The sequence below is a fragment of the Equus asinus genome, chromosome 3 (assembly GCF_041296235.1).
Source record: "Equus asinus isolate D_3611 breed Donkey chromosome 3, EquAss-T2T_v2, whole genome shotgun sequence".
NCBI classification, from domain to species: Eukaryota; Metazoa; Chordata; class Mammalia; order Perissodactyla; family Equidae; genus Equus; species Equus asinus.
The window spans coordinates 105,954,175-105,970,401 of NC_091792.1; the positions used below are offsets into that span (position 1 = coordinate 105,954,175).

General features: G+C 37.8%; 1 protein-coding gene across 7 annotated transcripts in view; it reads right to left on the reverse strand.

Moving 5' to 3' along the window:
- The window catches only part of SLC4A4 (solute carrier family 4 member 4), a 318,368-nt gene that overhangs the window by 139,473 nt on the left and 162,668 nt on the right, over positions 1 to 16,227 (reverse strand). The window lies entirely within an intron of this gene.

The following is a 16,227-nucleotide window of genomic DNA, read 5'->3' on the forward strand; positions in this document are numbered from 1 at the left end:
ATTAAAAATACGTACAATCCCAAATATCACGTTTAAGTCTTACTGACTGGCCCTATTTCAAGATAAGTTAAACTTTGAAAGAAACATCTAAAACAATAAGCATTAAAATAAAGTTACTCCTGGTTTGCTTTGCTTTTTGTCACTGCCCTGTATCTAATCTGCCTGATGTCCTTTCCTCTGCCCATCCCCCGCAGAAAGGGGCTCTTTCCTCCCACCAGCAGAGCTGGCCCCAGGATAAGGCTTGGACCTCCTCTCCCCAGGCCTCTGCAGTCCTTCCTAGGGCACCACTCGCTCTGATCAACCCAAAAAGCCAAATGCATTCTCTTCTCTGGCTAACACTCTAATCAAGAATATTTCTCCTTAGTGGGCATCTGACCCAGAGTCCCCATTCTTTGCCTCAAAGTAGTGTCATCACAGGCTCCCTTACTTTCTGCTTTCCCTTGCCAGACTAAAACAAGCATATCCCTTCTTCCCCTTTAACAAGAAACTTCTCACTCAAGTCAAGGGATGGGTTCCACCAAGAATACGTTATGGGAACCAAACCCTCTGGCAATATAGCTGCTGTAGGTAAAACCCATGGCAATCCGGCCAATGACTTCAGACACCATTATGTAAGAACAGAGAGGAGGGACGTCTAAAAGAGTGATAGACCAGTTTCGAGTAGACTATGTTAATCAACAGAATACTGAACTTTCATTCTGTGGTTGGACCTGCAATTTCTAGGCTGACTAAGCAAAAGAGTAACTTTTCAAAGCCCTGGTGTTCGACCCAACCCCTTCAGGGTGCTGAGCAATGCATTCATCATTAATCCTCAGTGATCTGACTCAGGCTGGTCTTCACACCAAAAGGACAAGGGTTGAAAAACAAGCACTGAAGTTGGAACACAGCTTCACACTTGCTTCCAAATAATTCTTTAGTTTAACAGACTTTAATTCCTTCAGATCGAAACTTCAACACAATTTTACAAAAGACCAAAATCTACCCCTAATAATTTAAAGTCCATATAACAGCGGACTTTTAAATAATATAATTGTCTTTAACTACTAGATTAGAAAAATCCTAATTGTCTTGAGCTGGCAAGACAGGGTATTTTCTGCTCTGCTGCATTTCATTGAGCAAGCATGGCCTAGATCTCTTAAACCCTTTACCTGGTGGGATGCTTTATTCTAGGAAAATTTGAGAATAGGGCATTTTTCAAAGGAAAGTAACATCTGAAAAACTGCTTTATGAGCAAAATTAAAAGAAACTCTTTGAAGGCCACATTTTCTTCTTTGAATTGCAGCCCAGGTTTCCAGTGTCCACTCAATACAAAAGGTACCAGGTACAAACACGAATGCCCCCAAATAACACAGGGCTTGAAACTAATTGGAAATAGGTATACTTTGCACCTTACATTAAAAAAAAGAAACCAGTTATTTGGACTATCTAGGTGAAAATTCTACCTGAATAAGTAAAGAAATCTGAACTATATATTCCTAAGGCAATGAAGCATCAGCAATCCTAATCATAAGTTAAAAGTAGCTTATGTAAATAAAAAGATAAGACTGATTTCTAATTATAAATCAATTGTATGTAAGTGACAGTACTGAAATAACTTGAAAGTTTTTCATTAAATAATTTAAATTTCCTGGGCAATACCCTGAACTCATTGATTTACTTTGGAAGCTCTATAAATACTGCAAAAATATATCTCAACCCAAGCACTGTCCTAACTGTTGCAAAGTCTAAATAGGTAGATGCCAAACAACTAAGGTTTTTATTATAATGGTAATGTTGATTGATGTCACAACTCTTCCAAGAATCCTCATATACTGTCTCATCACTTCTCTCATTTCTGAAAGACAGTTATAGTATAGCTATCTATATTTGTACTATATGGGAGGCAGAGAAAGGCACAGATCCAAGGAAGATGCAGGAACCAGATAAGGAAGAGTAGGCCAATGTTAAGAAACAATCAAATCTATTGTCCCTCCTACCCTTATCTGATTCTCATTAATAAAAGTAATACTAACAGCTTCATTCATGTTTAACTTTGCAATACACTGGAAGAATTCAAAAATCAACTTCTGACTATACCCTAAGCAAGATGATAAGCATTCTTCAATCTTCTCCCACCTCCCTCCCTAGCAAACTTCCACCCCTACACCCTAACACCTTGAACAGGACACAAATGCTTTCCAGTGCAGTCATTCCCAAAGTGTGGTCCCCAGACCAATGGCATCAGCATTACCTGAGCACTTGTTAGGAATGCAAATTCTTGGGAGTCACCCTAGACCAACTATATCAAAACTCTGGGTATAACTGCTGGTGGGAATGCAAACTGGTGCAGCCACTATGGAAAACAGTATGGAGATTCCTCAAAAAACTAAAAATAGAACTACCATACGATCCAGCCATCCCACTACTGGGTATTTATCCAAAGAGCCTGAAGTCAGCAATCCCAAAAGTCCTGTGCACCCCAATGTTTATTGCAGCACTGTTTACAATAGCCAAGACGTGGAAGCAACCTAAGTGCCCATCAACAGACGAATGGATAAAGAAGATGTGGTACATATATACAATGGAATACTACTCAGCTGCAAAACAGAACAAAATCATTCCATTTGCAATAACATGGATGGACATTGAGAGAATTATGTTAAGTGAAATAAGCCAGCGAGAGAAAGATAATCTGTGTATGACTCCACTCATATGAGGAATTTAAAACTATGGACCAAGAACCGTTTAGTGGATACCAGGGGAAAGGTGGGGTGGGGGGTGGGCACAAAGGGTGAAGTGGTGCACCTACAACATGCCTGACAAACATTAATGTACAATTGAAATTTCACAAGATTGTAACCTATCAATAACTCAATAAAAAAATAATAATAAAAAAATAAAAAATAAAAACACAATAGAAATGCAAACCAAAACTAAAAAAAAAAAAAAACTCTGGGTATAGGGCCTAGCAATGTGGGCTTTAACAAACCTTCGAAGTGATGCTGAAGCATGCTAAACTTTGAGAACCACTGCTCTAAATAAACCAGTTATCTTAACAGGAGAGTGCATCCTGGTCGGAATCTGAATTGAAAAAAACATATATAAATTGAAGTAGCCAGAGGGGTAGTTCTGATAACCGTGCCCTCCTCCAAGCCACTGCTCCAAACTGTCATATCTCAAGCAAATCATTAAATTAGCATCCTGGCCACATAAACACACAAAAAGGATCATACTTGGCTTTTCCTCTAAACCCTCACCTACACAATCAAATAAATAAGTAACTTCGTTTTGGAAACTCACTGTTTAATCAGCCTTTTCCAGAAACACATCACCCACATCACAGAAGACAAGGACAAGAGCCAAAAGAGATTGCAAACCAGATTAGATCTGGGAATCAGAAATTTGTGTGTGGCATTTTAGCAAACCCTGGAAGCTGTTACACAACTGGTCCCTAACAAGGTCCTATCATGGATACTTTGCACCTGACATTCAATAAGACACATTGTCAGAATAAGTCAGTGCTTTCTATGTAGAGGTTTGGCCTATAATGTAACCTCATTATACTGCAATCTTGAGTGAGTCGGGGTATGAGAGGAAAATGTCACCTTGTACCAAAAACGTGAAATGCAAGAGTACTCTAAAGCATGCTACTTCTTCTGCAGGTGGCAATTCATTTACTCAAAGCTGTTACTACTAGGCCCTTTCCATCTAAAATCCAGAGCACACAGATGTCTTACAACTGTTCTTGGTCCAAAGAAACTTTGTTTTTTTAAGCTTGATTTTTACAAAAGAAGAAGAAGAACCAGCCTCAAGCGCATAATTATAATTAATTTCCATATCACCATTTTCTTGCCATAAGAAAAAGAAAGCTTTGGAGAATCATATTTTCTAGCAGTTTCACACTATCAAAAACAATTTCATTTTCAAAGCACCGACTTGGCAGGTACATACTGTCTTCTACAACAATTAATTGCATTCTGTACTAAGTTTGAAAATCATTGTTATTCTTTAGCACACATGTAGCAATTCATAAAGTCCTTTGCAATTATATGTATTAGATACAATAAAAAAGGGTGAGGAGAATGTACAGCATAGAAAGAGGATGATATTTAAATGTGTACATAGTAGATAAAAATGTAAATATGTATATAATGCAATGGCACATAAACTCCCCCATCAGCACCTCATACCTTTATAATGAACCAGGAGATAACATAGGAACAAGCTAAAACAAAGATCACCTGGCCTATGAAATAAATTAGTATTTTTATTTTTAATAATAATTAAATAATATTTTTAGCATGAAACATAACTAAGGTAACTTACATATAACAGCTATATAAGTGAATCTGAGTGTTAATGTCAGAAAATTCAGAGGTAGGGGTCTGATTTGCACTACTTGAAACTACAAAACTAATAATAAATGTAGTTGCAGAATAACGCATGCTAATGTGTTTCATATCCCACTGACTCACTGGTATTCTTTTCTCTCCCTTTGTTGACATAATAAATCTACTATAAAATGTCTATAACTAAGATTAAGGGTCAACTTATCTTTTTGAGTACGAGGTACTTTAACTTACATTAGCTTACTTAATCCTCATATAAACACTTTGAGGCTAGCATTATTGTTACCACTTTATACACAAACAAAATGGACTTGAAGGAGGTTAAGTTTATGGTCACACAGCAAGTGGTAAAACCTTAACTTAAATCTGGATCTCTTAATACCAATCCCACTGCCTTTGAGAAAAAAATTGGTCTATGTTATTTACATAAATAAACACATAAATGTCATCATTTCTAATCAAGACAAGATTTAATGTACAACCACAAAGAATATATTTTATTTCCATGCCAGTTATGTGCAATATAATATAACCAAGAATGTTTAAGGCAGAAATGTTCTTGGTTTCCAATTTAGCTGTTCCCAAAGATGGAGTTTGCATTTCTTTACTTTTCCATTTTCATAAAGAAAAAAAGGGAGAAAAATATTGAACTTAGCTACTCAGTTTGCCACTTTGATTAAATAGTACCCCAAAACCACAGCTCTGTGACAAAGAAAGGATACTAAAAGCAATAGCAATGTTATTATAAAAGCAATAATGCCATATGCTTCTGAATGTCCTAATTCACAGTCAAAGCCAAGTGTTTGCAAAATTTCACAATGTATATACAGCCAATTCTCCATTATTTCCATATTGGTTTTCTACATTTCAAGTTATTCCAACTGCAATTTCTTTCTATTTCAACAGCTGAAAACAGGAATATAATGGGACAAGGAGAATAAATCAATTTGGATACTCACAATGAATTTGACTAAGAAAATCTAGAAGGAATGGCTAAAAAATAAGCTTGGGGTTTGTCAGACCAGTTTCCTAGTCTTCCAAGGGAACAGAATATCAAGAGCTGTCCCTACCAAAAATAATAACAAAGAAAGCATGTACTTAAGATCGCCAATCCATTTTCATTCTCCAACTTCAAATAAAATACAGAACTACTTAAAATGTAAATATTAGACTAAGGAAAGTTAAAAACATTGTCAGAATGAGCTCTTCGAAGGAATTTCATAATCGAGAAAATCAGTTTGAATATTTTTGCTTGTTTGATTTTTAATTGTTTTGTTTCGAGGGTTTCTGCTGTTTGTTCATGATTTAATATAACGTAAATTCAAAGAGCCCAGAGCCAAGGCCCTTGGTTTGCCTTGTTCACAGTTATAGCCTCAGAGCTTGGCACTAGTGGTACTTAATAAATATTTGTGAATGAATGAATACCAGCAACGGGGTATCATTTTACCTCCATTTGGAGTTACTACTATAAACACTACCGTTCAAAGTCATTTCCTATGGAGGGACATGCTGTGTACACACTCCAAGAGCCTTCAGACTTGGAAAGCCTATGAGTAAATAAGGAAGAAGTTTGTAGCTGGCCCAGAACTAACAGAATGGAAAGACTGCCAAAATGGCTAAAAGCCCGTCAGTCAGCAGTGGGAACAGAGGGGAGAGGAACTTTTCTCTCTCTAAAGGGAAGAAAGTGAAACTCCCTATGAAGGAAGAATCAGGAGATGAGAATGAAAGGAGAAATAAGGGAGAGGATCAGGGCCTCAAGGAAACGAAAGGAGAGCCTTGGATAGAGAAAAGTCTGGGACAACTGAAATGACTCAAAGAATGTGATTGGCTTGGAAAGTGAAGCAAATTTGGAGGAAAGAAGAAAAAATCAAAAGATCTAGATAACTATCAAAGTATGTGAGTAAAGTTCTAGCTAAAAGCTCAAGTCATAGCTAGTATGGGACAAAGATACTGGAGAACACATCCTTATAGAGAGAGCTGGAAGTCTGCAGAGGCCAAACCACGGCATCACAAACACCTATGCGGATGAGTCCTAACAAATACTATTCTTCCTTTAAGGACCATTCTCAACCCTTTTGAAACCTCTGCTATCCATGTGCCCCTTGATAATCTATCCAACCTCAACCTCCTTGACCCCATTCTCTCCCGTTTTTGAATTTTCTGACCACTCTGTGGGCTTTTCCCAAGATTCAATCTTAGGTCTTAGACATCTTAACATCAAATACACAAGGTTCATCTCTTCTAATTCTTTTTCAATTTCAACCAGCAAAAGCAAAGCAAAATGCTCTAACCATAATGACTCCATTCTAATAATATTGCACTCTACATTTAATTTTTATTATGATCCAAAATAGGTAGTTTAATTTAAAAAAGAAAAATTCATTTTCCTTCTCTCTGCACACATATACATAAAGAAGACATTAAAAAAAAATCTCTAGTTAGCTGAAGAAACATTCAGAAAAAACAAGGACTAGAAAACTTACTAAATAGGAAAGTCTCCATAAAGTACTTCAAGGAATCTATGGTACTTGTGATTACATATAGTATTTATGATTCTATAATACTTCTTTCTCTGTGTCTCACCTGCGCACGCACACGCGCGTGCACACACACACAATATAAAACTATGAACAAAAAGTTATTCTGTCTAAGGAATATAGGTAGAAGTATATAAAATAATCTGTTCTATCTCACAAAAATAGAAAAAGAGAAGAACACTACCATCAGAAAGCCTATGCTAACTAGTAAAAGGGTAAGTGAAAAAGACCAATGGCAGATTATGACAGAAGTAAATGAACATCTCACAGCCTACATTCCAAACAGGCACTGACCCAAAGTGACTTAACTAAATGTTCCTAAGTCAAGTTAAGGAGGAATTTCAATAGGTTCCTGCAGCCACGTCATTCCAAGCACATGTACCAGTGTCTCATTTCATACAATGTGCCTACACTCTTGTATCTATGTGTAGACACCAGATCCAAGACATAGTAAAATTTGGCTAATTCAGATTAAGGGAAGAATTCTCTGTATTGATTAAGGATCTAAATTTAAAATAATTTCTAAGAAGGCTACCAGTTCAAGTTAGTATATGACTTAGCAAATGGGTTTACTCTCTCCTCTCCTACATACTTTTAAAATGATAGATTAAAAAAATACTAAAAACAAAAAAAGTATAAAACCACATCAATTAAAAGAACTGGTAGAAGACCAAGAGAAACAAGAGACTTCAAAAACTTTCTAGAAGAAGAAGAGAAGATAGAATATTAGAACCTGATACTATTTATACTCTATGGAAATTGCAGTGTAAAACACGTGCAGAGAGTCATGTAGTCAAAAAAGAGATCTTCTCTGAAAAACTCTGCAGAAGCTCCACACTAGAAGAAGCCAAGTATAATGGAGGCCCAAGTAAGATGCAAGCTGAAGGATGAGTTCACAGAAAGTCTATGCACAGAAAGTTTAACACCACCCCAGTGGGCAGAACACACAGCAGCCAAGGTATTTATTTACACCACAGGGCTCTTTCCTAAACAAGTATTCAGAAAAGACCAGGACAATCAGTGCAGGTGTTTGTACCTCAGAGCAAAGTCTTCTGAATTCTAGAATTTAGGGGACAACTCAGGATGACATTTCCTACTTGGTCTAAAACAAATCCTCTTTCTTAACTATAAATGGACAATTGAAGATCATCAGACATTTAAGAGAGGAAGCTCAAGACTAAAACACACACACACACACAAACAAATTCAATAAAAGAAATATAATTTAGGAAATTTAAATAAAAATTCTTAATAGTTTGCAGAGAGATTTGAGAAGATATTATATCCACAAAACATAGACAGGATGTTATGAAAAATAGAACAAGGAAAATGTTTTAGAATTATAATTACTTTTAAAGACTATTGATTACAAAAAAATAATAAAACAATATAAGGGTTAGAGAATAAAATCAGACAACCTTCCAAAAAAGTAAGGGTAGAAGAGGACAAAGATCCAGAAAATATGAGAGGAAAGATCAGAGGTGCAGAGGATCAACCCAGGAAGGCCAGTATCTGACACTTAGGAATTCTACTAAGGCAGAACAAGGAAAATGGAGGAGAAAACAATCAAAGAGAATATCCCAGAGCTAAAGCACATGTTTCTTCAAATCATAAGGGTCTCTAGGGAAAAATAAACGAAACAAACCACATCCACAAAAATCCAGCCCTATATGTACATGAATCATTGTGAAACTTCACAACATCAAGAATGAAGAGAGTATCCTAAAATTTTCTATCTAGAGAGGAAAACAAAGAATTCTGTTAAGCAACACAGAATGGTAGAATTCTGTTAAGTTCCACAGGTTGGAACCATGCTTTCAACATTCTGGAAGAAAAACTACTTTCAACCTAGAACTCTATACTCACCCAAACTATCAATCAAGTGTTAAAAAACAACAAAGAAACTTTGAGGCAAAAAAATAACCCTAAAAGATGTCAACTTTTTTATGCCCTCTCATATAAAGTTACTTAAAGTGTAATTTAGCAAAATGAAGGAGTAAACTAAAAGAGAGAGAGAGATGATCTCCAACTCAGGAGAGCAATGAAAGGAAATGCCAGAACAGCAGCTGTGCAGCAGGTCTTGAGAGCAGCAGTGTCTTATGGGGCAGGAGGGGGATGTAGTGGGGAGGGGAGAGAGCAGGGAGAGAGCAAGGAGAGATGGATCTGCAAGGAGGAGCATCTACAGGGTTTATCAGTATCCTTGAGATACTGTAAGGGCTTGGGAATACAGTAACAATAGGTAATTTGAAAAAATGCAATTTAAAACTCCAGCTTAAAAATAAAAACTGTACAAGGAAGAAAATATAATTATAACCCATTATGTAGCTTTAGAGCAAACTATATTCATATAGTCATAATAATACAAATGCTATTTATGGGTTTCCAACTTCAGAGTCAACTAACAGAGAAAGCATAGAATGTATTTATGGATAGAGACAAGAATGTAAATCTAACCAATACTGACCGTAAATAGTAGAAGAACCAATGACAGAAGTCTGAAGGTGAAAGTAGTGAGGGGAGGGGCAAGGATGGGGAGGGAAGCTAATATCCTTTTCTTACCAAGTAAGAAGTCAAAAGATCCTGCCAATACTTGCTACGAAAAGAAACAAAAGCATAGGTTTATTATCTAAAATTACAACTGAAACTGACAATGGAACTAAGAATAATGACACAAACATATTTGGAGGAAGGAAAAATATTTGTAAAAAACAGGTAAAATCTTTTCTAGCACAGAAAAAATTAATAGACAATATCTAAGACTGATAAATCAGAAATAGCAAGATTAGTTTATTCCATAGGGATGTGAAGACAATCATGACAAAACTCAAAGAGAAAGATTAGAAACAATTTAAAGAGTTAAAAGCGACTGTTACAAGGGCCGCCCTGAGAACAGGGAAGGTGAAGCAAAGGAGATTGTTTCTCATTAGAAGTCCTTCTGTGCTCTTCAATTTCACAACCATTTGCACATAATACTTTCATAAAAATATAATACATATGTCTATTTATCATATGATAAATGTTAATTAAATCTATTTTTATTATTTCTAATTACCTGAGAGTAAGTTGAAACATTATCGACTAGCAGACAACCTGGAGAGATTTAATTAAATCAAATTTTAATATAAATACAAAGATCAAAATTTTAGAAGAGTTTAAAGTCAATTTGTAAGTAGTTTTAACATGCTCCATGAAATAACATTTACATTATTTTTTAAATTATGGCAAGGGAAGTTTTTCCTGAAGGCTCTGTCTGAATTATCAAAGATTCACATCTATAGCTTTAGTCAACAAAAGTCTTAATACCTACAAAGTACGTGCAGAAAATAAGCCATTTAACATAGTCCTACATCCGCAGCCAAATAAATATATAGATATGGATGTCGATATCGATGTCGATACAGAGACAGATGGTATAGGTATAGCTATAGGTTTAGCTATATGTATAGACATAGACACGGACATAAAATTTTTAAAGATTAATAGATACATTCTCTGGGCCTCCAATTACAAACATGTCCTCTCCTCGGTGCTCTTGATTTATGACCCACAAGATGTGATCTGGAGAAAGACTATTCAAATTGGCTATCTCATGCAGTAACTCCTCACGGCCCTGCTGACGCACATCTAATTAGTTGATGCACATTGGTCAATCGGTGATCACAGGTCACCCACAACTCAGAGAGCAGCTCCAGGAAAAAAGGGCACAGACACCTCTGGGCCCATAAAGCCTCTATTACCCAAGTGGACTTGAAAGCTCTCCACATTTAAGTGCCGTAAGTCTGAGTGAGAGCGATGGCAGGGTGCAGCATCTTTCCTGGTGGGCAGAGGGCTATGATACAATTCAGCCAATGGCACATCTAGGTTCCAGATGCTGTGATAGCTTTGAGGCCTCAAGTGATCCTAGAGCTACTCTGGGGAATTCTGGTCAGAATTAAGATGGGCGCAGGCTTCCCTTCTTATTGAAGAGCCCAAGCCGAACTGAGATGCTTGCAATTCTGAGTTGATACTGTCCTACTCCTAAATCACATCTAATCATCTAGTGCTAAGAAACCCCAAGGGTAAGTGTATTTAATTCCACTACACAGACCTGCATGACATCAACTGCCACAGCCATCATTTTTTTGGCTGGTAGGTGGCGGGTAGAGGGTGATGGCTCACACTTCACATCTCTCATATGAACCTAATGGGCCCATAAGGGGAAATATAAAAGAAACTCAAGAGACCATTGATGTCAGCATAACATCATGAGAAGAAGACGAAGTTAAAGGAAGAAAAGATTATAAAATGAGAGCTGTAATCCCTTACAGGATTGCTGTAAGGATTAAGCAAGAAACACATGAGCAAGTGTTTTGCACAGATGTTCAATAAATGTTAGTTTTCTTGTCTTTCGCTTTGGCTTACAATCGCATGCAAAAATCCCCTCTGAATTCAAGAACCTTAGGAAACTGTGAACTACAATCACCATGGTAGGATTCACCATTTGTAATTTTCCAGCCTAAGGAGATGAGTTCAGAGAACTGTGCGGTTGCAGCTGAGGGTTGAAATCATCTGAGCCAACACAAGAAATGAGGACTGGGGCCTAACTGCAGCTGCTACCCATCACACAGAGCGTATGCAGGGACTTCAGGCAAACGAAAGTTAGAGAGCTTACAGCAGAAGCGTCAGCTGTCTCACTGAGAGCAGAGGCCATTAGTAACTATTTACTCAAGAAACAAACCTATGTAGTATGTCCCTAGCTTACTTACGTGTGTCACATTGTGGTGACAGAAAGCTCATTAAGTAATCTCTAATGTTTTCTGAGGAGACTGTGATCTTAGTTCATTCTAGCACCTGTCATTCCAATTTGAGGGTATTATATGCCTTTCTACGTTTATTACTGAAGTGGTATGGAGAGTGAATTAGGTAGGAAAAGAGCAAGTGGTAAAATATATGAAGACAAACAACAACAAAAAAGATGCAGACTCTAAAAACGCTGCACTGGGTCTAGTTATGCTGTTTAAAGATTGCTTAAATCAGTGGACAAAGGTACTTTCTAAAAAATCCATTTTCTGCTGAACCAAGATGAAGAGAAAAGAAGCAGAGGATGAGAAAGGAACTCATATCAGTAATAACCTGAATCAATATCAAAACATTAGCTTCAGAAATTTCTCCATGACAGTACTACTAGAACTTTCTCACAATTGTACATTATCTTTGGAGCAGGAATAGAATACAGAGGGTACAATGAGTTTAAATGCTCCACAAAGTAGATACTCTGGAAGGTTGGGTACATTATTATAGATGTGGCTCATAGGATCACAGAGTTAAAGGACACCTGGAGATCATCTAACCAACTTCTCTCCCATGCATTTTTTCTCCTATAACATCAGACATAGCCAATCCGCTGGCTTATATACTTTTGATGACAGGATACTTGCCATTTAATGAAGTGATCCATTTCATTGTGATAAAGCTCACTCCTACAGGTAGTAAACTGCCTCAATTTCCCAGGTAAGTAGTAGCATCTGGATGGACTCACAAACAGCATGTGCCAACCAAAGCACACACATGCTCAGAAAGAGCTGGCTTTTGTTTAAATACACATAACTTATTAGAACCAATAAATATTCTCATACGTTCCCAGGCTTAAGGAAAGATTTTCATAAGTAGAGACCCTTGCTTTACATTTTACAATTCTCTAGCCCTGGGGAGCTGGTCCCTGCAGCCCTCATTCCCTCTCAAGGAGTTGGAATACAAAGGTCCCTTGTTGGGAAAATCCTGTATCCACATATAAGAGGGATGGGACCACACCCTTGCCAACAGGGCTTTACCAGCCTGAACCTGATCAGGTCATTAATCCTCTCAGAAAATCACTGAAATCTATCAATCATTGAATCATGAAAATAAAAATTGCATTCAAATCCTTATCTAAAACATCAGGAGTCTCAAGTCAGCATCTTCTTCCCTAAAAGGTTCACCCATAGCACCGAGTTCTGTTCTCTGAAGCACTAAAGCGAAGTCTACTTTCCTCTACACATTTGTTTGAAGCCAGCTCTCGTGAACCAATTAAGTTGCCCTTTCTCTGATTCCTCTAATCGGCACTCCTACGGCCGAGACAGATCTCTCATTATCTGACCACCTCCTGGATGGTCTCTAGGTTCTCATTCTCCCCCTTCAGACATGAACCACTCTCTAGACAAGCACTTCTCACTCTGCTCAGGAGAACCAGCTTATACAAGCATCACTCTCCCCTTGGTAAAAATAGGTCTAACTAGTAGGTCTCTGAAGGTAAGGACTGTGTCTGCCTTGTTTATTTTATTTTCCTAGCACCTACCTAAGCACTGGCCAAAGAGTGGTACTTAAAAATATTTAAGTGAATGAATGAATTGACAATGTGAATGAATTAATATAACACCCAAAAACTCTACCACTGTAACTGGATATAATCAAACTACCACCACTAAAGGGGAGGGTATACTTCCAATCCAACGTGATAAAAATCATTCTTACTAAAGACAACAGTCAAAACTATCACTTACTTTATTATTTATGACAAATAATAGTAACAAGCTACACAGCCTAAGCCTCTACCTAATGAAGAGGAAATGCCACTTTCTTACAGGCTCTAGGCCCTTCCCTAGAAACAGACAAAAATTATTCAAAGGTGTCCTTTAGAAACTGGGGAAATGATTGAACCTTGACACCTACAGCAATTCCTAAAATCCAGACCCCACCTTAAGTGTGTGTTAGAATAATTGATTTTTAAAGTACAACATTTATTGAGGGGAAAACTTGTCATTATAATTGAATTTATCCTGTTCTTCCTCCTTAAAAAGAATGCTATTAGTCTCTCCTCTACATTCACCTAACAAGACTGTTCTTTGATTTGTAACCATGGTTACAACTTGCAGAACCCATCATAGTATATGGCTCTTTCTGAGGCAAAAGCTGATGAAGGCCCGTAATCGTTTGTGTGCTCCAGCTGTTTCCTGGGGTAGATAAGAATGAGCCTTAGAAAACAGAACCATCCCAGAGAATTACACTTCTGAATGTTGATCTGCTGCCTCTCATTGAGAAACACCAGGAATTTCATTTTCTGACTTGAAACAACAAAACTCTGAGTCATCAGCATCCACACCTCTTGCTGTCAGACAAGAGCACTATCTGCGGCTGAAAGTAGGGAGACCTGAGGGCAGAAATAATGAGAAGCAGAGAGAAATAAAAAGTAACCATGTCATCTGGAGTCTACACATCTGAGTTCAAACCCTGGTCCCCGACTCACTGGATGACCTCAAACACTCCCCCTGCCAGAAAGGCAATCTTACAGGAAAAGAACCACCTCAGATTCTCATGGCTTAAAACAGCAGTGATTTATTTCTCACTCATGATAATGTCCATTGTGGACTTGCTGGGGGTTTGGTTCTGCATCTCTGTCCTTAGGTCAAGACCCAGATGCAGCCAATCTCTACAGCACTGCTAATTTGAGGGAAAAGAGATTAATAGAACGTATACTGGCTCTTAAAGCTTTCCCTGGGAATGACACTCATCACTTCTGCTCATGTTTCATTGGCCAAAGCAAGTCACGTGGTCACACCTAACTTGAAGTGGGTGAATAAGTAGAGTCCTCATATGTGTCCAGAAGGAGAGAAAGCTGCAACATTTGTGAATAGCCCTAATGACCACCATAAGTACTTAACCTCACTGAGCCTCAGCATCTTCATCTATAACAAGGGGTCAGTGATGATTACTTCATTGAATGTTTTATGGAGATTAAATGAGATGGAACCAGGTTGAATAAATGACAGCTGGCAGTCGTCATAGTTGCCTTGGTACTGGTGTCCCAACCATGGATAGAATGATCTAGTCACTAAGAAACAGAGGTTCTAGCCAAGGAATACAATTCTCAAATTCTACTACTATCAGCAGCCAGGGCTTCTCCATGCCACTGAGGCTACTTAGGTGTGGGTGATGTGAAGATCATGATCTGACAAGTCCAAAAACATAATTTCTGCCCCAGGTTTCCATATTACCTCTATTTTTAGTCTTTTCTCTCATTTTCAGGATATGTGTTCATTTAATCAACAAATATTCATGAAGGGTCTGAGTGTCAGTTACTCTGTTAGGCTCTGAGTGATGAACAAATCACAGTTTGCTCCAAAAGAACCCCAATCTATGCAAGAAGAATAACAATTCACGGCCCAGTAACAGCTCCCTACACCACCACCACCCCTCATCAAAAAAGGAAATAAAGAAAGAGAGAGAAAAAGAGAGAGGGAGTCGGGGGAGGGAGGGAGGGAGGAAGGAAGGAAGGAAGGAAACTAAGTCCTACTAATAAGAAAACACAGATGAATTTGAGAAATTTGTCATCATTCCTTCCAAGAGTGCCTAATAGTCAAAAACAAAAATGGAATTACCTATTATTCATAAGGTTTGTCTTGGAGAAATAGAACCTACACATTCTGGTTAGATAGATGCTACATATTCTATTTTCTCCCATTTGTTTTCAGATTGACTAAGCTCTTAAAGGTGATGAGAGTATATCTTGTCCAAATAAACCTAGTGGGTACAAAAGAGATCTAAGTGACTGGCAGTGCATGGTTAGCAAATAATTTACCCACGGCAAGAGTCAGGTGGATGAACTAGTCCAGTCCAACATTTACTGAACATCTACTAAGTGTGCAACATTGTGCTTGGCAATGAGGATTCAAATACATGGTTCAGGCTCTTCAAGAACTTTGCCAACAGTGAAGGAAACATACCTGTACTATGGTGTGATGGTAAAGCAATGCAGGGGGGGTGTAAGAGGAGAAATGAGGAAGAGGCAGTTAGGTGGGATGGAGGGGAAAAGAGAGATTAAAAAAAATTTCCTGGAGGAAATAAGAACTTCAAGGATAGGTTAAATTTACTCAGGTCAAGTGGGAGAAGCTGGAACAGCATGAATAAGGGATAGAGAGATTGAAAGGCATGGAATCTAAGTATTTGAGAATTCAAATATTACTGGAACTTATAGTACTAGAGTGGAAATGTCAAGCAATGATTGGAGAGTTAAGCAGAGACCAAGACAAGATGCATCTCACAGGTTAGAGAACTTGGGCTTCATCTTCTAAACACTAGCAAGCTAGAGAGCTGGCCTTGTGCATATGAAGGATAGGGAGTTGTCACTAAAAGTTTTTGAGCAGAGGAAGTAATATATTTGCATTTGTGACTTAGATAGTTCCTTCTGGAAGTTGAGGAGGATGGATTTAAAGGAGAAGGAATGAAGGCTGGCAAACAGGAGGATGTGGAACTAATTCACACAGGAGATGATGAGGATCTAACGTAGAGCAGTTGTAGAAGAGTCAGGGAGGGGCAGGAATGAAGAGGAAGGAAAACAGCAGAAAGGT